General features: G+C 37.4%; 2 protein-coding genes across 2 annotated transcripts in view; one reads left to right on the top strand and one right to left on the bottom strand.

Annotated features, from left to right (window-relative positions):
- Positions 1–19063, bottom strand: part of LOC127431606 (cohesin subunit SA-1-like) — a 36435-nt gene extending 17372 nt beyond the window's left edge. The window contains exon 1 of the mRNA XM_051682101.1: positions 18914–19063. The gene's annotated coding sequence lies outside the window, so the exon portion shown is untranslated. The remainder of the gene's footprint in view (positions 1–18913) is intronic.
- LOC127431615 (la-related protein 4B-like) overlaps positions 18040–19222 on the top strand; it is a 31563-nt gene continuing 30380 nt past the window's right edge. Inside the window, exon 1 of the mRNA XM_051682125.1 lies at positions 18040–18274. The gene's annotated coding sequence lies outside the window, so the exon portion shown is untranslated. The remainder of the gene's footprint in view (positions 18275–19222) is intronic.

The raw sequence follows: 19222 nt of genomic DNA, 5'->3' as shown, positions 1-19222 counted from the left end.
CCAGACAAATTTTTTCAGAGCAAGAAAACATGATCTATTAAAGAAAGCGATTTAGACAGTTCAGTTGGGTGCATCTACACACATGATTTGATTTTAACTAACACAAGATGGCTCCCCACCGCCAGATGAGAGCTTCCAGACTGTAGTAGATGTTTCTGTGGATACTGAGGATTCAAATCACTTTGGCTTTTCACAGCTCGCAACCATGAAACAGAGCTCTTGATGAAATACAAAAAGGTATGCATGCTGGACTTCCCCACATCACAAGATACGGTCAAAGAGGGGATTTACAAGACAAAACTGCAGTCAGCTGGTATTCTGAGTGGACATTAGTAGGAACTAAAACCCCTTACAGTGCATCTGTAATGCTCCCCTCCCCCATACAGATTTGTATATCTCAGTAAATATGGCCCAGGCTGAAACCCTGGGATTCTGCTGCAGAAAACAGCTATGCACTTTACATAATCACACCAGAGATGAGCAGTGTAGTGCAGATGTTCATTTTAACCACAACAAAGAAACGAGACAAATAATGTTTTCATGCACACCAATACGCTGTGTCTTCAAAAAAGTCAGACAATGCAAGAAAACTATTTACATGAAATAATAAAAAAAAAATCATCTGGATTTTCTGCTTTTGATGTAAAAACTTTTAAAAAGGTATGCACACAGAATTTGCGCACATTGGTTAAGCCAGTAAAAATGGCAGGTAAAAGGTGTTTACATGCAATGCAAAATCAGTGAATGGGCAAAAAATTACATGTGCTAATTGTTTTTTCTTAAACCGTTTATGACCTTTGCTCGATAAAGGAAAAGCACTCTACGGCCTTAACATGATCCTACACGATGTCGGCTAAAGCCCTATTCAGATGGAATTAGTTTTATATGGGGATGTGGGGTACAGTAATAATTACCAGAGCTTCACGGTCATGTTAGTCATTTTTCTGGGCTTTTTCCAGACTGCACGTTCCTGCATTGGTAAAAAAATACAACATGTTTTACCTACTATGAAACGCACTGTAAAAATAACCACTAGTAATATTAATCTCGTGCGTACTGGCATGTTGGTAAAAAGCCTATAAATCTGCACTTTCCAGCCCTTGCACCCTTTAAATATCACTATTTCTTAAGTTCTTCGAGTTTCTGATGGTAAGACGCCAAAAAATGTATGACGTGTTTCACAACAGCCAAATAATGCTGCATGTTGCATTTGGACTGATGCATGTTTTTCTCAAGCATTTTATGCTGTTGAGTGTTTATTTACCCATGTAAAAAAAAAAATCAAGAAACTAGCACATTTTCTTTTGTTTAGGAAAATCAGAAAGATACACGTGCACATAATTGTTTAAGATTTGAGCAGAGTGAGTGTGGGAAATTGTGCTGAGCTCTGCGGGACAAATACAAATTACATATTGTGAAGGGATTGTCCATATTTTTAATTCAAGAGTACAATATAATATTACAGGCTTGTCACCAGTTCTGTTGTATTTAGCCAGATATTCCAATCAATTACTATTACAAATCAAAGATACAGTATATGATCATGTTTAATATTTCCTGCATAATTAATCAGCACAGTATACATTTTCTAACAGGTCAGTTACGTGTGACAGCAGTGCGTAAAATGAATGGAGAGGTCAAGAGTTAATGGTTCTCACAGCAATGCCAAATTGAAAAGAGGCACTGCACAATCTCTGCAAGCAACTCAATGGATCAGTGAATGTGCTAATGGACTTGAAGCTCTGCATCGAACTGGTGAAAGTAAGCAGCATAGATTCATTACAGTCTGGGGACACACTATTAAAAGGTTTGCAATGTATGGTGACACCGAAATGAGGCTATTCTTGGCACTTGCCTGGTGAGATGCTTTTAAATCAGACCAATTAGGTCCTTTTTTCTGCAGCCAATGATGCTAACTGGCTACTTTCCTGTTGTTCAATGAACATATTCCTGTCAAACTGCCCTTAGCAGAATCAGTAATGGGGGTAAATGTGAAGGAAAAAAAAAAAAAAACACTCTGGTACTCTAATCACACAACCTCAGTTTGGTTTAATTGGGCATTTCAGCTAGCGATAGCTTATATCAACAGCCCAAAATGCCCAGTCTAAATGGTTTGCATCATGCACAATTTGTTCAAATTCACCTAAAAATGCATCCTTCAGAACCTATTATGCTGCTTCTGATGTCTAACAGATGGTTTTGTGCAATGAAGAACTGAATCTCATGGTTATGTTATATAATCAAACAGACTGCATCATGTTTATCTTTCTGCAAATACATATAAACTTTTCCATCCAAGACTGCCAACTTTACATCACTAGAATCATTAGTTTGATTATCTGGTTTGAGTCCCTTCAAAGAAAACAATGTGTTCAACAGCATAACTAGCTTGCTGTGCACAACTAACAATGCCAATATGACATCACACAGTTTTAAGCTACCTTCCCTGACTCTGATCCACACAGCTGAGAAATGTAGCTGGCATCCACCCAACAATCATCCTTTATGTTCCACTGAAGATTAAAGATATTTTTGTTTGAATGAAACTCTGAGGATTCTTCTCAGCACTCTAAAGTTGGATGCAGATGTCCATCACATTTTAGCTGCAATGCAACACATACTATTTTCAAACACTGATGCAGTGTGTAATTTTTTTTTAATAATGTTTTGCCCTTATCTGCACTGGTTTCAGAATTATTAAGTTACATTCTTTATTAGCACCATTATTTCCCATTATACCATTATCGTCCAGAAGACTGAGACCATATTGAAAATATTCAATTGTTTAAAATCTAAATGTAAACATGGAAATTTAGGATGTTAAAAAATTGTAAACAAAGAAACAATATGACATAAAATGAATACAAAATATTTAGACTAAGATTCTGTGCTTACTAATCAAATAAGCAAATTTGTTATGTTGACCATGTTAACTCATTTGTACAAAAGGCCAGATTTCCTTGTTTCCATTAGCAGCTTTTCAACTGTTGAGCCAGTGCGAGCCAGGGCTATCAACTGGCCAGCCAGGGCCAATACCTCAGACCTAGACACCAAAATTGATCTGTATTCCAACTAGTGTTGTCAAAAGTACCGGTACTTCGGTACAAAATCGGTACTAAAATAAAAAAGATGTAACAAAACCAGTGATTCTACAGTACCGGTAGTACTGAGCACTGACTTAATTCGGTACGCGCACACTGTCTTATTGACACACGACTGCTTTCAAATGCTCACGTTATTTGAGCGTGTGCTCTGTTACTCCTTTTACAATGCACAACTAATCAAATTAAAATCGTGATATGGCCCAGTGTGATTATTAAACCGTGAAATGCTGCAATCTTAGTCTGCATTCAAGCTGCATGAGCTTTAAATGAATGTGTAATGCAGACCGCTCATACATTGGAAACTCCACAGACTATGAGAATCATTCGCCATGTATAAGAGATGACAGAGCAGAGCACTAATCCACTCTGAAGCATTATTTTTATAGAACTTATATAATTAAAATCACAGCATTTGCGCTTTAATGATCACACTGGGCCATGTAGTGAACCGTTTATTCATTAAATTAGTTAAAGGAGTAGTTCACCCAAAAATGAAAATTTGCTGATAATTTACTCACCCTCAGGACATCCAAGATGTATCTGAGTTTCTTTCATCAAAACAGAATTTAAGACTTTTAGGATTTCATTTCAGGCCTCCTCCTCTAAACAATGCAAGTGAATGTACTCCATTTTTTGACGGACCAAAATGCATATTTAGAGTGCATTAAAATAATCCACAATGACAAATAAAGTTCTTCTGAACCCAAACAATATATTATTTTTAGAAACAAAACAATACTTATATACTTTTTAACTACAAATACATCCATACATCTCTGTGACATGTCATCCCTCTCATGAGTGCGCAAGCTCGTTGGTAAGGTCATGCGTCACGTGGAGGAGGAGACAGGAAGCGAGTCATTGTTTACAATAAAAACTTGCAGAGCACAGACCAAGCGCAGTTCACAAACCAAAACAGTCCAAAACAAATTTCAAAACAAAATAAAAAATAAATTTCTAAATAATAATAATAAAATGTAAACAATGACGCGCTTCCTGACTCCTCCTCCACGTGACCTTACGTCATCCCTCTCATGAGGGATTGAGGCGAGTCACTATGCCACCACTAGGACTTAAAAGCACATTGGGAATTCCAAATTGGGGAGAAAAAAAAAAAAAAAAACCTTTTTAACAAATGCTAATAAATATAGACTAAAAGCAGCAAAACTTTTTTATTTTGATTTCACAGGGTCTTTAACAGTAGCACCTTTTGAGTCCACACTGTTTTCCCGCTCTCTCATCTCTTGCCTCACGAGAGAGCATGTGGTTCCCTCATTAAAGCTCCAGCGGGTACAAGTCAAAGAGGAACAAATATTTCCAATATCTAACAAAATGAAAGGCAGGGAACATTTACAAATAAAATAATTCTATATACAATATTTAGATACTATAATATGATGCAATAAATAGTACATAATAAAATGTAAATAATAAAATGAATAACAATAATTACATGAAATAGTGACAATGAATAAATTACCAGAAATGTCACATTTAGTTTAATTGCACCTATAGGTTATCGAATTAACTTCAGTTTGACACGAAGTCTGGTTCTTTCTGGGCTATCTATTCTTATATAGAGAATATTTTGTGTCAGCCTACTTATTTTAAGGCTTATTACAAAAACTTTCATTTAAAAATTTGCAAATAATTAGTTGATTATCAATTAACCAATCGACAGTATTTTCTTATTTTCTCAGCAAAAAAAGCAACAACTGTTGTTTAACCAGCAGGGAAATTCAGTTAACAGTGACAAGAAATATATAATGGGCATTTTCCAAATGTCATTTTTGCGCCCTCGAAGTGCACTTCGGAAAGGGGACGCCACTCGAAGAGTTGTTCCAAACAAAAGTAAGAAAGTTTATTTTTTCACAGAGGGCCCTTTTACAAAACCTTTAGTGAAGGGTACATTCAAACTGTAATGCCATGCTCTCTATGGAGAGACCACATCAATAACTTTTTCCCTTTGTAATGAGTAAGGCATAGGGATGATCAATTTTGACTGGAATTCGCCCAATATAGACATTTATCATAGAGCTCCTGATAAAAGTTTAATGAATGGCATTGGACGATTACATGACAAGAAAATCTGTAATCGGTACTGGCTGTAAAAATCCTGATCGGAGCATCCCTACAAATCCTGCTGGGATAACATGGATCATCAGGTTTTGCACAAACTTGTCCATGCCAGCTTGAGTGCATGCTGCCATTAAAGCACTTGGGGACAATACAAAATTATAAAAAAACTGACATGTTCATTTTTCACTTCACTCACATTTCACTTTATTTTGCTGAGAATATAATTTATTATGAACACTTTTATTACGTTTGAAAATTGCAAAAAAAAATAAGTATTTTCACTAGTGGTCTCGGACATTTAGACCCCACGTTATATTTTTATTATCTTTGATATTTACCAATCATATCTAACACTAGCCTATGGCTGATTTAGGAGCACAGATTCTTTATCCTGGGTAATTCAGAGTGGATTAGTGAAACTTTTACCTCTCTACATCTGTTCATCTCATAAACACACTCACTGAGGACAGTCAGCAGTCCCTAACGATCATAGCTTGACAACTGCCCTGAGAGAAAGTGAGATAAGAAGCACTCCTATCACTTTGTCTTTCAGATGCTTAATCCCATCTCTGATTTGAAATAAAGCTCAATGTTTTGTAGATCAAAATCTGTCATAAGACATCAGCGTAATCAAGGTCTTTTCAAGTGAGTGGGACATAGTGTGACAGAGCATCAACATCTGAGTCTTTAGCTTTGTGATATTAAAGAACAATGGTAAATTTATCTTTAAGATCTTTGTGGCAGGGTGAGCAAGAGACAGACACAGTGGGTGTGGCATCAAGCCTCTGAGAGGCATTTATTGGAAATAATAAAAGTAAAATGTCCATAAAAGGGGAAAAATAAGTGTCCAGGGGGAATAGTGTTCATAACAAAGGGGAATCTGGCATCCTCGTGGTGAGACGGGGCTCTGTGAAGGTCTATGGAATGGCCCAGGCATGAGTTGGGTCCGTCGGCCACACATGCTCCCCCCCAAGGTCCACGGCGCAAGAGGCAGCGGCGTCCTTGGCGGCCTGACTTCCCAGGCCCACGGCAGGTGAGAGGGGAAGGTGGCCCGGCCTCTAGCACATCGGCCGTGACGTGTGCTGTTCTCCCCCGGCGACATATTTAATCTGTCAGGGGGTCCGAGGAGCGGGTCAAGCGGCGCATCCAACTTGTCCAAACCCTCCCAGCTCTGGTCCTGGGAGTGCGAGGATGCCAGTGTGTGCACACATGGAGATTTGAAGCCGGCTCCCCAAGAAGTGCGCTCTGCATTTTAAAGACAGTGGTGATGATGCATTATTCACATCAGGTATGCTTCATTCACTGCTGTTAGAACAAAGCTTATTAATTATGCACCTCTTCTCGCTCTCCTGCCCAACTCCCGTCGTGAGCCTGGCTGAAGGGCGTCCCTAAGAAGCGGGGTGACGATGACAAGATGGAGGAGCGGATCATTCCCCCACATCTTTTTGGTTAACTGAATTGGTTTAAATTCTTACATTGTTTGAAAATGGGAAGGGCTTACATGTAGGGCTGCTCGATTATGGCAAAAATCATAATCACGATTATTTTGGTAAATCTTAAAATCACGATTACTCAATTTTGGGAACATCATGCATTTACTGAATTTTTTACAAATATTGTCTTTTTAACAGTGGATTTCCTTGAACATTAAATGTAAACTGCACTGGGAAGAGGAGGCGGCTATTGTCATATGATAATTATTTTATATTACATATGGTAGTCAAATAAAGAAAAGCCTTCATCACCATCATTTACAGCAGGGGTGCTCACACTTCTATGGAATGAGATCTACTTTTTCCCTCATGTTATTGCAGCAAGATCTACCATGTACAATAAAGACTATACATTAATCACAATACCAAAATTGTATTCAGTAGTGAAATTTGTCAATTCTCAATACTAGCTTCAATACCACAATAAATATCACTAGTTAATATGTTAATTATGGAAGAAGATGTTTCAAGTTCTTAAGTAATTATTCAAGACTAGAAAACAGTCAGTAATAAAATAACAAAAAACAGCAATGAATAGAAATAGATAAAAAAATAAAAATAATAGAACAAAAAAATAATAGCTTTTTTATAGTTTTTAATAGCTTTAAAAGTTTTTAACAGCAGTAGCTATGTGCAATGAATGAAATGCAACATACTACTGGTCTTCACTCTATGTTTATAATACATTAATACTTTTTAAAACTACCCAGTCAAGAGCAGTGAGTGTTTTCTCATTCCCTTATGACTCAGTACACTTGACATTGCCTGCTAACGCACTTCACGCGATGATGGTGCTCCAAGTTTTCCAAGCTAAGCTCCTCAAACAAATGGACGAGCAAGGCTACGATCCAGAGATGTTCAAAGGGCTCCGCTACGGACTTAGCGCTGTGAGCCATTAAAGTCACCGCAAGTCAATGAGCAACCTGGTGTTTTTGGATCGTCACAGCTGGCTGCGTGACGTGGGAAAAGCTGCTCTATTTGATGCTCTGGTGTCTGCAGCCGGCCTTTTCAGAAGCTCTGTGAAAAGAATTGCTGAGAATTACTCGGCAACAATCACAGGCTATGGGGCATTTTATGCTAAAAATGGAGCAGTACTTTATCACAACTGGCTCGTCCAGCGCCCGGCTAAAAACCCCACACCGGCTGCCTCAGCACCGCCAAATGTTGCCGCCGAGCTGCTGGTAAAGCAACACAAGCCGTGGTCCAAATAAATTGGCCCAGTTGCTTAGGAGACCTGGCTGGAGTGGTCAGCTTACATTTATACTTACAAGTGCAACATTTTACTACAAATCCACTTTTTTCACCACTGTTTTCGTTCACTTTAGACATCACTCTCTGTGTTTACATGAATACCTCACCAAGACGGGCATTTCGGCGGAATTTTGAAATGTATTTGACCGTTCAGGTGTGCATTGGCATGAGCATTTTCAGAACACATGCGCATGTTCAGCGCGCGCACGTGCGCGCACACACACACCCACCCCCCCCCCCCCCGCCTGTCAATCAATATAGCTGGTTATTTTTTTGTTATTGATGTTTTAATCAGTCTGCTTGTCGGTCGGGTAAGTAAACTTCTTTCACTTGCCCCTTCAAAAAAAAAAAAAAAAAAAAACACTTGTCCCAGACAAGCGTTAATGTCGAGCCCTGATTAACTACTGTATTCAAAATTCTCCGATAGCAATATTTTCTTCTGCAGTATAGCTTCTAAAGTAAATGTACGTTGTTTTAAAGGAGTTTTAGATATTATTCTGGAAAATAAGCCAAAAAAAAGACTATCACTTTCTCACCTTTGTTCACTTCGATCCATCTTTAACTCACAAAAAAAAAAAAACTAGCTTTCTCTTAATAGAGCTGCGTATCGACAATTTTCTTCAGAAGATACACACAGTGAATGTGACACATATATTATGATTCACTACGTCGCGAGCCATCACGTTATTATCTAGCTGCAGCAAACGCGTGCGAGTGACAAGCGTCCCCGTGCCAGAGTTAGCATCAGCCGGGAGAAGATTCAATCTCTCCCCCAGTCACTTCACGCAACTCAAAGACGTGGCGCTAACCGCACAGAGAAAGGCCAGTTATTTTCATAACCCGCTTCCTTATTATTTTACCTTTAATAAAGGATGCTTTAAAGATATAACACCGGGGTGTTTCATTGGGAAACGGAATACGGCACAATAATCGTTTTACAGTTGAAGTCAGAAGTTTACATACACTTAGGTTGAAGTCATTAAAACTAATTTTCTAACCACTCCACAGGTTTCATATTCATGTAAGTAGTTTAGGACATCTACTTTGTGCATGACATGAGTAATTTTTCCAACAACTGTTTACAGACAGATTGTTTCACTTTTAATTGACTATATCACAATTCCAGTGGGTCCAGAAGTTTACATACACTAAGTAACTGTGCCTTTAAGCAGCTTGGAAAATTCCAGAAAGGATGTCAAGCCTTTAGGCAAATAGTCAATTAGCTTCTGATAGGCTAATTGGAGTCAATTGGAGATGTACCTGTGGATGTATTTTAAGGCCTACCTTCAAACTCAGTGCCTCTTTGCTTGACATCATGGGAAAATCAGAAGAAATCAGCCAAGACCTCAGAAAAACAATTGTGGACCTCCACAAGTCTGGTTCGTCCTAGGGAGCAATTCCCAAATGCCTGAAGGTACCACATTCATCTGTACAAACAATAGTACACAAGTATAAACACCATGGGACCACGCAGCCATCATATCGTTCAGGAAGGAGACACATTCTGTCTTCTAGAGATGAACGTAGTTTGGTGCGAAAAGTGCAAATCAATCCCAGAACAACAGCAAAGGACCTTGTGAAGATGCTGAAGGAAATAGGAAAACAAGTAACTATATCCACAGTAAAATGAGTCCTATATCGGCATAACTTGAAAGGCTGCTCAGCAAGGAAGAAGCCACTGCTTCCAAAAAAATAAATAAAAATAAAAAAAAAGCCAGACTACAGTTTGCAAAGTGATGAAAGAAATAAAAGCTGAAATAAATCATTCTCTCTGCTATTATTCTGATATTTCACATTCTTAAAATAAAGTAGTGATCCTAAATGACCCAAGACAGGTCTTTCTACGATTAAATGTCAGGAATTGTGAAAAACTGAGTTTAAATGTATTTGGCTAAGGTGTATGTAAACTTCTGACTTCAACTGTATCTCGATTATCTTGTTTTCATAATCGTTGGAAGCAAAAATTGTAATTTAAAATAAAATTAGATTAATCGCCCAGCCCTACTTACATGCCAATCATAGCTAATTAGAATTAGCTGGTAAATGATTACACAATAAAACATTCTGCACTAGCCTACATGTTAAAGAAATATTATTTAGTGTACATCACTGTAAAAATGTTTCCATATTTTTAACTGTAAAACTGTAAAAATTCTACAGTAAAAAATGTTAATTGGTTAATGCATAGTTACCTTAAAATATACGGTAAAAATATAATAAATTTAACAAGATGTAATTTTACGGTAAAATGTTGTAATAAATTGTTTTGATTTTTTATACAGTAAAATTATACTTTTTACAACTAATGGTAAAAATGTATATTATGTTTAACAAGAGAGTACATTAACTTTTTATGGTAAATTATTGTTAGATTTACAGTAAAACAATAATCAGGTGTTCACAGAATTCCCTGCGTTACCAATACCTTTCATTATATTTTATGGGAATAGTTATATTTATTCTTATTTTTAATATAATGTATGTACTTTGGAGTGTTCCATGTTATATTTGATCTAGTTTAGTTAATGTTTATTGCATTATTTTTAAAATGTGTAACCCTGATGGTTTTTTGTGTTTGTCTGATTCACACTATGCACTGTCTCTATATGTTTATTGGTCATTGCTCCAGGAAGGGCCACTATTGATTAACATTGTCATGTGCCTTTCTGCAATTATTACAGTGATCAACAATACATTATAAAGTGAAAAGCAGATTTTTATAGTTCCAGAACGTTAGTGTATCAAGTTTATATCATTTAATAAACGTTAATTAACCGTAAAATATACAGGCATCAAAATTACATCCCATAAAGCCTGAAACATGTTCGCCATATTTTTTTTATTTATTTTTTTACAGTGTGTCTAGTCAAGTAGGCCATGTACTCCAATCTACTACACCTCTGTCCTCTGCTAAGAAACTTTTGGTGTAGGGTTTATTTTGTTAACAAGCACATAATGTAAATAGAGGTGAAAACAGAAGAACCTTTAATAAGCATACAAACTTATCATCGATACACTCCAAGATTTCTCAATGTGCAAACTAATCTTTCAGATAAAGACATCTCATACATGGATTCATTTGGAATTCATCATACCAGTTTAAAAGTACAAATTACATAATTCTTTTTTTTTTTTTTTTTTTTTAAGCGAGCGGTGCTTGCCTCTATGCTAGCATGTTTTGCAGGGTTCGGAGTGGTTTTAAGCATGTTGCTATGCAGTTACAAGGGCATTACTATGTGGTTGCTTCCAGGCCCAAGTAAAAAAAAAAAAAAGCCAAGGCTGGATGAAAATAATGATTTTCCAATTAATCGCGATTTTTATTTGAATGATCTCAAAATCGATTCTTAAAATCCCAAGATCGATCTTTTACTTTAATGTTTACTTCCATTTTGGTTGTGAAGATTATTATCTGTTAAATATATAGTAATTGAATGTTTGGGCGTAGTTGTTTTTTTCTTCTTCAAAATGTATATTTTCTGGGGCTGTTGATTTAATGCGTTTAATGTAATGCAGTTAATTATATGAAAAATAGCGTGCTAAAAACATTTATGCAATTAATTATGCCCCTGACCTCTACGTAAATTCCATAGTATGGAAAGTTCCTACCATCGGAGCAATTCCAGCTTTATGTACCACCTTGATGCGGTAGAAGGCAGTCAGCGTTCCAAAGATGATGCGTTCTTGCTCAAAATAACAGTTTGACAGAGCACAACAGAATTCAGGGATCTTGAGACAGGTTTTTCAAAGTTTCAAACTACGTTTAACTTGACACAGTGTCCTAAAATCACAGCACTTATGACTGGTGCTGAAAAACTAATACGATGTGATGCAACCAAAGTAACACGTTCCAAAAGTGTCCATCTGATGCATGAGTACATAGACCAACAATTTAAAATAGAGCAAAGTAGGCCAATAATAGGGTTATGTTAAATTATATAGAAATAAAATAAACAATATTTTCACTTTTAAAGTCACTTTTTGTATAGTCTAAAATGCTTTATTTGTCTGTTGCCACAATATGATGTATTTGAATTATAATACTTACTAGGCCTATATATTTATCAATATTTTAATTATTCTAAATTACCTTTATTTGGAGGACTTTCTCAGCAAATATTGGTAGCCTATGTGATTAATCAGCACATCATGTAATTAATTACATTAAAATACTAATTGATTGACAGCCCTAATATTTTCGTAATGGACCACGTTATAAGGTTCCCTGTATAATTTACTGCATTAGCTGATAGAAAATGTATTTCATATGTCTGCAAAACAGACATTATAACTGAAATATACCCTAATGAATCAGAATCAAATTAAAATCAGAATCTAATCAAATCGAGAAATCTGTAGATACCCAGCCATAAGTAATTGCATCCTTCTTCTTAACAAGCAGCACATCTTGAGGTATCATTCATGTTTTTAGCACAAACTGTGTGGGACGCATTACATTCTGAAGTTTAATACTTTTTTCCAATACCCTAACCCAAAGTATGAGCAATAGTAGCATGCTTGCCTAAAGCACAATACTTACAATACTTTAAAAATGCCACTCACACAACGCTATTTTACAACTTCTCATCCACTTCTGTAATTAAAACTATTCATCTCACAGGTGAAGCACAATATTTTTCTTATCTCTTGAAGCAACACTCATTGATCTCAGCAACACAGCCAATAAAAGCCCCGGATAAGAGCATATGACCGACAGTGAGGTTGTTTCCATAGCAACAACGGCCTTCTGGAATACATGTCATGCATCTAAATTACTTACTAAAAACAGCGGCACTCAAGAGAGGGCATAATACTACAACATAAGGCTTTGTAAGCATAATTTAATTTTCTTGTTTCAAGAATTTTCACTTGTAGTTGCATTTCTAAATGAAAACATTCATTTTTAAAGGTAATTTCATAATACAGGCTTATTACACAACAGGGGGAATATGGTATTAGCAGTTCCTGCAACAAATGGTTACCTTTTGACCTTTAGTGTAACACACACAGATAAATGAACACTAAATAATGCAAAAACGATGATATCTGGACCTGTAGAATGTAGTAAGGAGAGATTTTCTCCTTGTAAAAGTTCTCCAGAGAGACAGAGCCAACACCAACTGCAGCTGTCCTTAATATGGGATTTCCGCCGTACACTGAAGATCACACTACAAAAGGCGAGGCATAAGGAAATCCACACATTTGGGCTGAAGCTCGCCAAGGAACTGACTTACAAGGCAGGGCAGAAACAGAAATTTTTTTACAAAATTACTAAATTGTTTCCTGAAAAGACCAAACTTTTATGGTCACAACAGACAACACAATAGAAAACCCTAATCCACTATGAAATCAACCAATTTACATTTTGCTGACTAAGTCTCCCTTGAATAAGACAAGACAATTACAAACCACAGACTTCATTTGATGTAATAAAAAGCCATCATGTCTCTGGCAACAGTACAAACAGAAACACTTACCAACAATAAGACTAATGCACTTCTATGTTAAATTCAATAATATATTGGATTATTGCTATAAACTAACCCCAGATTGATTGTATTTTTCAAGGCATTACTAAAGTTTGGGTTGTGTGATGTGCGAAAACAGAATGCATATCAAATGCTAAAGTGTCCAAATCTATTAATGTGGGTTTCTTCAAACAACATAGATCGACTCTCAAAAATTGACCACAATAGTCTCGGGTCAAAAAAAAGTTAGGGGCCTGTACCTTTCTGGCTAACTTTCAAACTCTGCAGTAGGGATACACCGATACTACTTTTTCTCTTCCGTTCCGATTCCGATATCGGAAATCTGATTATCGGCTGATACCGATCCCAAGCCGATACCAGTGTTGTTGTTTTTGCATAATTAGTTTAGAATATCTTTACATTACTGTGTGGAACTAATTGGGAGTACTCTTTAATATGTAAAGAAACACAAACCTCTCACTACACATTATTTCAATATAAATGTATTGCTTATTAAGAAACACTTTATTATTAACTAGTATACTGGATAATGTAGCAGCAAAATTAACAGTAATTCCAGTCTTCAAGTCTTCAGTAGAAAATAAACCAGTGTTTTATTTTTGCCTTTTTTTCCCAAAAAAATTTTTCAACTTGCATCTGGACTTTAAAGGATTCAGATCTCGGATTCAGATTCAGATTTAGTTGTAAGACATCAGTCCACTTTTCATTCACACAGTTATTTTTTGGAACCCATTCAACTTAAATATTGTTATAAATTGTAAACAAATACTAATGATGACAATAATAATAAATTATTATTAATATTATTGACTTTTAATTTTAAATACAACAGTAATATATTTAAATAGTGCACTTTTTAAACCCTCACGCTTTTATTTTGACATTCTGAACTGTGTCTGTTTGTAGGCAAGTTCACAGAAGTTTAATTCACTTCTTATTCAAATTCTGGTAAAATGCACCTCCGGTGCTGTTCTAAATCCATATTATAAGTGAACCGAACTATTGAGCATCTACATCTGAGATGTTGTTCTTGAGTAGCACCGCTGTGAAGGCAAAAAAATCGCCACGAGTGCATCACCAGCCTGTGTGCGAGTTTGTGTCAACAGAGCAGCACCATTCACTAACGCGCTGGCGCTGTGCATACTATATATTTACTTAGTAAACACAGCCTTTTGTGATTCACAGAGCTATCGCACGTCTTCAAGTGGCTTTGAATAAAATGCACGAGTCACATGAATGACTCGGACGATACCCGGTCCGTCTAAAAGCTTCAGTATCGGAGCTGATACTGATCCAGGTATCAGATCGGTGCATCCCTACTTTGCAGCATTGTCTCATCCCATTGTTTTTTTTGTTTTATTTCCTCTCCCCAATTTTGGAATGCCCAATTCCCAATGCTAAATTCTCAATCCGGGTGGCGGAGGACGAATCTCAGTTGCCTCCGCGTCTGAGACCATCAATCCGCGCATCTTATCACGTGGCTTGTTGAGCGCATTACCACGGAGACATAGCGCATGTGGAGGCTCACGCTATTCTCCGCGGCATCCACGCACAACTCACCATGTGCCCCACCGAGAGCAAGAACCACATTATAGCGACCACGAGGAGGTTACCCCATGTGACTCTACCCTGTCTAGCAACCGGGCCAATTTGGTTGCTTAGGAGACCTGGCTGGAGTCACTCAGCATACCCTGGATTTGACCTTGCAACTCCAGGGGTGGTAGTCAGCGTCTTTATGCGCTGAGCTACTCAGGCCCCCATCTCATCCCATTGTTGAATTTTCTTTTTATGAATAATCACTTTTGTTGTACTGCTACTCACTTCTGCAAAATTAATAAATGTAGGCCTAAATGTAAGGATTACTGAAAAGCAATACAAACAGTATCTTTTAAAATTGCATAGGACAGGTATACAAACCAAATAAGACTTTTGAAAATTACTAGGGAATATAGCTGGGTTTTCCACTCAGATGAGAGAGTGCTACAGGTTAAGTTGATTAACTAACATAAAATATCCAATCTATACAAACAATCTAGTTAATGTATGTAAACAGTAGGCTATGCATAAATATACACCAACATTTCTGAACAAATACAGCATTGCAGGTGAATTTCAACATCTTTCTTTTCTCATGTAGCAGTATTTCTATGCATCTCTGTCGAGAATGGCCAATTCCTTTCTATTAAAAATAAATTATAGTGCTGCACTATCATGGTTTAATGCTGAATCAACACTCTGAAACTGCACAAACAGTTGGATAGTTTGTTTTAGTGCTTACTGTGCCAAGATCTGAATTCACAGACACCTGCCAACATCTCACCTCTAAAAAGCAGACTAATTTAAAACAAATGGTGTATACCAGTGCGCTATATACATTTTAAGTGACATTTTAAAGGATGTGGGTTTAAACATATAGTTTGAGCTATGCAAATGAATCAAAACCTTAAATAGTTCAACCAAAAATGAAAATTCTCTCATCATTTACTCACCCTCATGTCATCCCAGATGTGTATGACTTTCATCAGCTGAACACAAACGAAGAGTTTTAGAAGAATATCTCAGCTCTGTAGGTCATACAATGCAAGTGTATGGTGACCAAAACTCCACAAAGCACATAAAGTCAGCATAAAAGTAATCCATATGACTCCAGTGGTTTATTCCATGTCCTGTGAAGTGATCTAATCAGTTTTGTATAAGAATAGGTTTGTGCTTTTTGGAGCTTCAAAGTTTTGGTCACCATTCACTTGCATTGTATGGACCTACAGAGCTGAAATATTCTTCTAAAAATCTATGCATGTGTTCTTCAGACGTTATACACATCTGGGATGGCATGAGGATGAGTAAACTATGAGATAATTTTCATTTTTGGGTGAACTATTCCTTTAATTGGGCAAACATGCACTGCCTGGCCAAAAAAAAAAACTCACATACTCTAATATTTCGTTGGACCGCCTTTAGCTTTGATTACGGCAGGCATTCGTTGTGGCATTGTTTCGACAATCTTATGCAACGTCACAACATTTATTTCCGGCCACAGTTGCATTGACTTTTGGCCAAGATCTTGTATTGATGACAGGAGAGTCGAACCAATCCCTAAAGTCTTCTCCAGCACATCCCAAAGACTTTAAATGGGTTTCTGGTCAGGACTGAGAAAATGATTCTTCATGCTCCCTGAACCACTCTTTCACAATTTGAGCCGATGAATCATGGCATTGTCGTCCTGGAATATGCCTGTGCCATCAGGGAAGAAAAAATCCATTGATGGGATAACCTGGTCATTCAGTACATTCAGGTAGTCAGCTGACTTCATTTTATTGCTGCATAATGTTGCTGAGCCTAGACCTGACCAACTGAAGCAACCCCAGATCATAACACTGCCTCCAGAGGCTTGTACAGTGAGCACTATGCATGACGGGTGCATCGCTTCATGCCCTTCCCGTCTTACCCTGACGTGCCCATCGCTTTGGAATAGGGTAAATCTGGACTCATCAGATCACATGACCTTTTTCCATTGCTCCACAGTCCAATCTTAATGCTCCCTAGCAAACTGAAATAATTTTTTTCTGATTAGCCTCAATAACAAGTTTCTTTCTTGTGGGCACACAGCTGTTTAGTCCCAATCCTGTAAGTGCTCGTCGCATTATGTGTGTGGAAATTCTCTTTTACTGTTTAACATAGCCGTGAGTTCTACTGTCGATTTTTTACGATGTGACTTCAAGCGTTTTAGTGATCTCCGATCACGATCATTCAAGATTTTTTCCAACCACATTTCTTCTGTGAAGCTGACGGTTCACCACTATCCATTCAGGTTTTAATAATGTGTTGGGCAGTTCTTAACCCAATTCCAGTGATTTCAGCAATCTCCTTAGTTGTTTAATTGCTTGATGCAGGCCAATAATTTGCCCCTTGTGAAACACAGTAACAACTTTTCCACGACCACGGGATACGTCTTCCGACATGGTTGTTTAACAAAATAGAAGCTACACACTGCATCAGTTAGGGTTACCAGTTGAAACATATTAATCACTGCAATAATGATCTAATCAAAGGCTCTTAAATGTCTGCTCATTTAAATCTAAACGGCAACTTTTCTTTCTTTCTTTCTTTCTTTCTTTCTTTTTTTGGCCAGGCAGTGTATTATCAGCACCATACGTCATATTCATTCAGTCTGGATTGAGGAACTGACCATCTGTGACACAGATTGATTAGTTTTATAAATCCTAAAGTTGAATTTTTACAAACAGGTACGTTACTTCACTGACCCATTAAAGGGGATGTTCACCAAAATTGGTTACCCTTGTGTTGTTCCAAACCTGTATAACTTTCTTCTGTCAAACTCAAAAGATGACGTTAGGCAGAATGTTAGGGAGTGACAGCCTCAGTCTACACTCACTGTCATTGAATCTTTATTTCATACAATGAAAGTGAATGGTGACTGACTTCACTCTGCCAAACATCTCCTTTTGTGTTCCATGGAAGAAAGGGAAGTCATACGGGTTTGGAACAACATGAGTGTGAGTAAATGATGACAGAATTATAATTTTAGGTTGAACTATCCCTTTTAATTCTCACGTGGTCTGTGAGCACTGTTGTTTCATTCAACAATTGAAATAACCATAACCATAATTTTGTTGTCTATATTAATAGCCTAAATGACTACACGTTGAAAATATATGGTGACTACACGTTCACCTCAGAGTTTAGTGAGCATTTACAAGACACTGAATGAACTGGTATGAACTCCCAAGTGTCTAAACTCCTCCTATGCTTACGAAAGAAAAGAAAAAAAAAAACCTCCATCAAGTAAACTACCCGCTAAATTTGGAGGTCTCGCAAAACTGACTTTGAATGACTAAACTCCGTGAGTAAAACTTGGCACATTCTATACTGTTCCACTCAGTTTCTTCTCATGTTTTACATGTTAGTTTAACTGAGTTTTGAATATATGTTTTGGACAAAGATGTGGAGCTGTTTAACTTTACTGACTTAAATTACTTTGCCAATACCAACCTCCATGTCATAAATCCTTCAGAACTTCATGTAATTACTGACAACTCGCGAAGGTGTAGGAAACTAGGGAAATGTGACTGTTGGGGATTAAACTAGACTTTACAATTCAAACGAGCTCCAATCTGCACGAGCGCATCATCAGTCAAAGAACAACAGCAGTTTAGAGTCTCGCGCGCCTGTCTGCGCGCATGGCGGCAGGAAGACATAACGTCACAGTCATCTCTACAATAACACACCAAATCATTCGCTTCTCAGCTTATTAAGATAATATAGCCATAAGTGTGAGGGAAGACAGTGCCACCAAGGACAGGGGGCACGCACACTCACTGTCCTCTGAGAATTGATCCCATCCCCCTCTGCACGCACACACACATACATACACGCACTCCCTCTCGCATGTCCTCCATCTTTAATGCAAGCTCGGTTTACGCAGTGAGCGCGCGCCCCACAGAAAGATTCAGAAATTGTTGCAAAACTCGCACAAACTCACCTCTGCCGCTAAAAGAGGGTCATCCGGGACACGCGTCAGTAATAAAAGGCGCGAATCATTAACTAAATAGTTTATTTTTATATTGTAATTTAGACCTGAAGCAGAACCGCGCCTTCCCTGCGAGAAGCAATCCTAAACTGCCATCTGGCGGCTTTTATCGCAACGAAATGGCGCAATGGGAGACTGATCTGAGGTCGCCTCCTGGTGGTCATAAGATATATAACACAAAGCAAAAATAAAAGCCGTGTATGAACAGAAAACAGTTTTGGGTTCGTACTCTTTATTGTATTTAAATGTAAAATATACCTG

This window comes from Myxocyprinus asiaticus, chromosome 41 (assembly GCF_019703515.2).
Source record: "Myxocyprinus asiaticus isolate MX2 ecotype Aquarium Trade chromosome 41, UBuf_Myxa_2, whole genome shotgun sequence".
Taxonomy (NCBI): domain Eukaryota; kingdom Metazoa; phylum Chordata; class Actinopteri; order Cypriniformes; family Catostomidae; genus Myxocyprinus; species Myxocyprinus asiaticus.
This window is presented reverse-complemented; position numbering and strand designations above follow the sequence as displayed.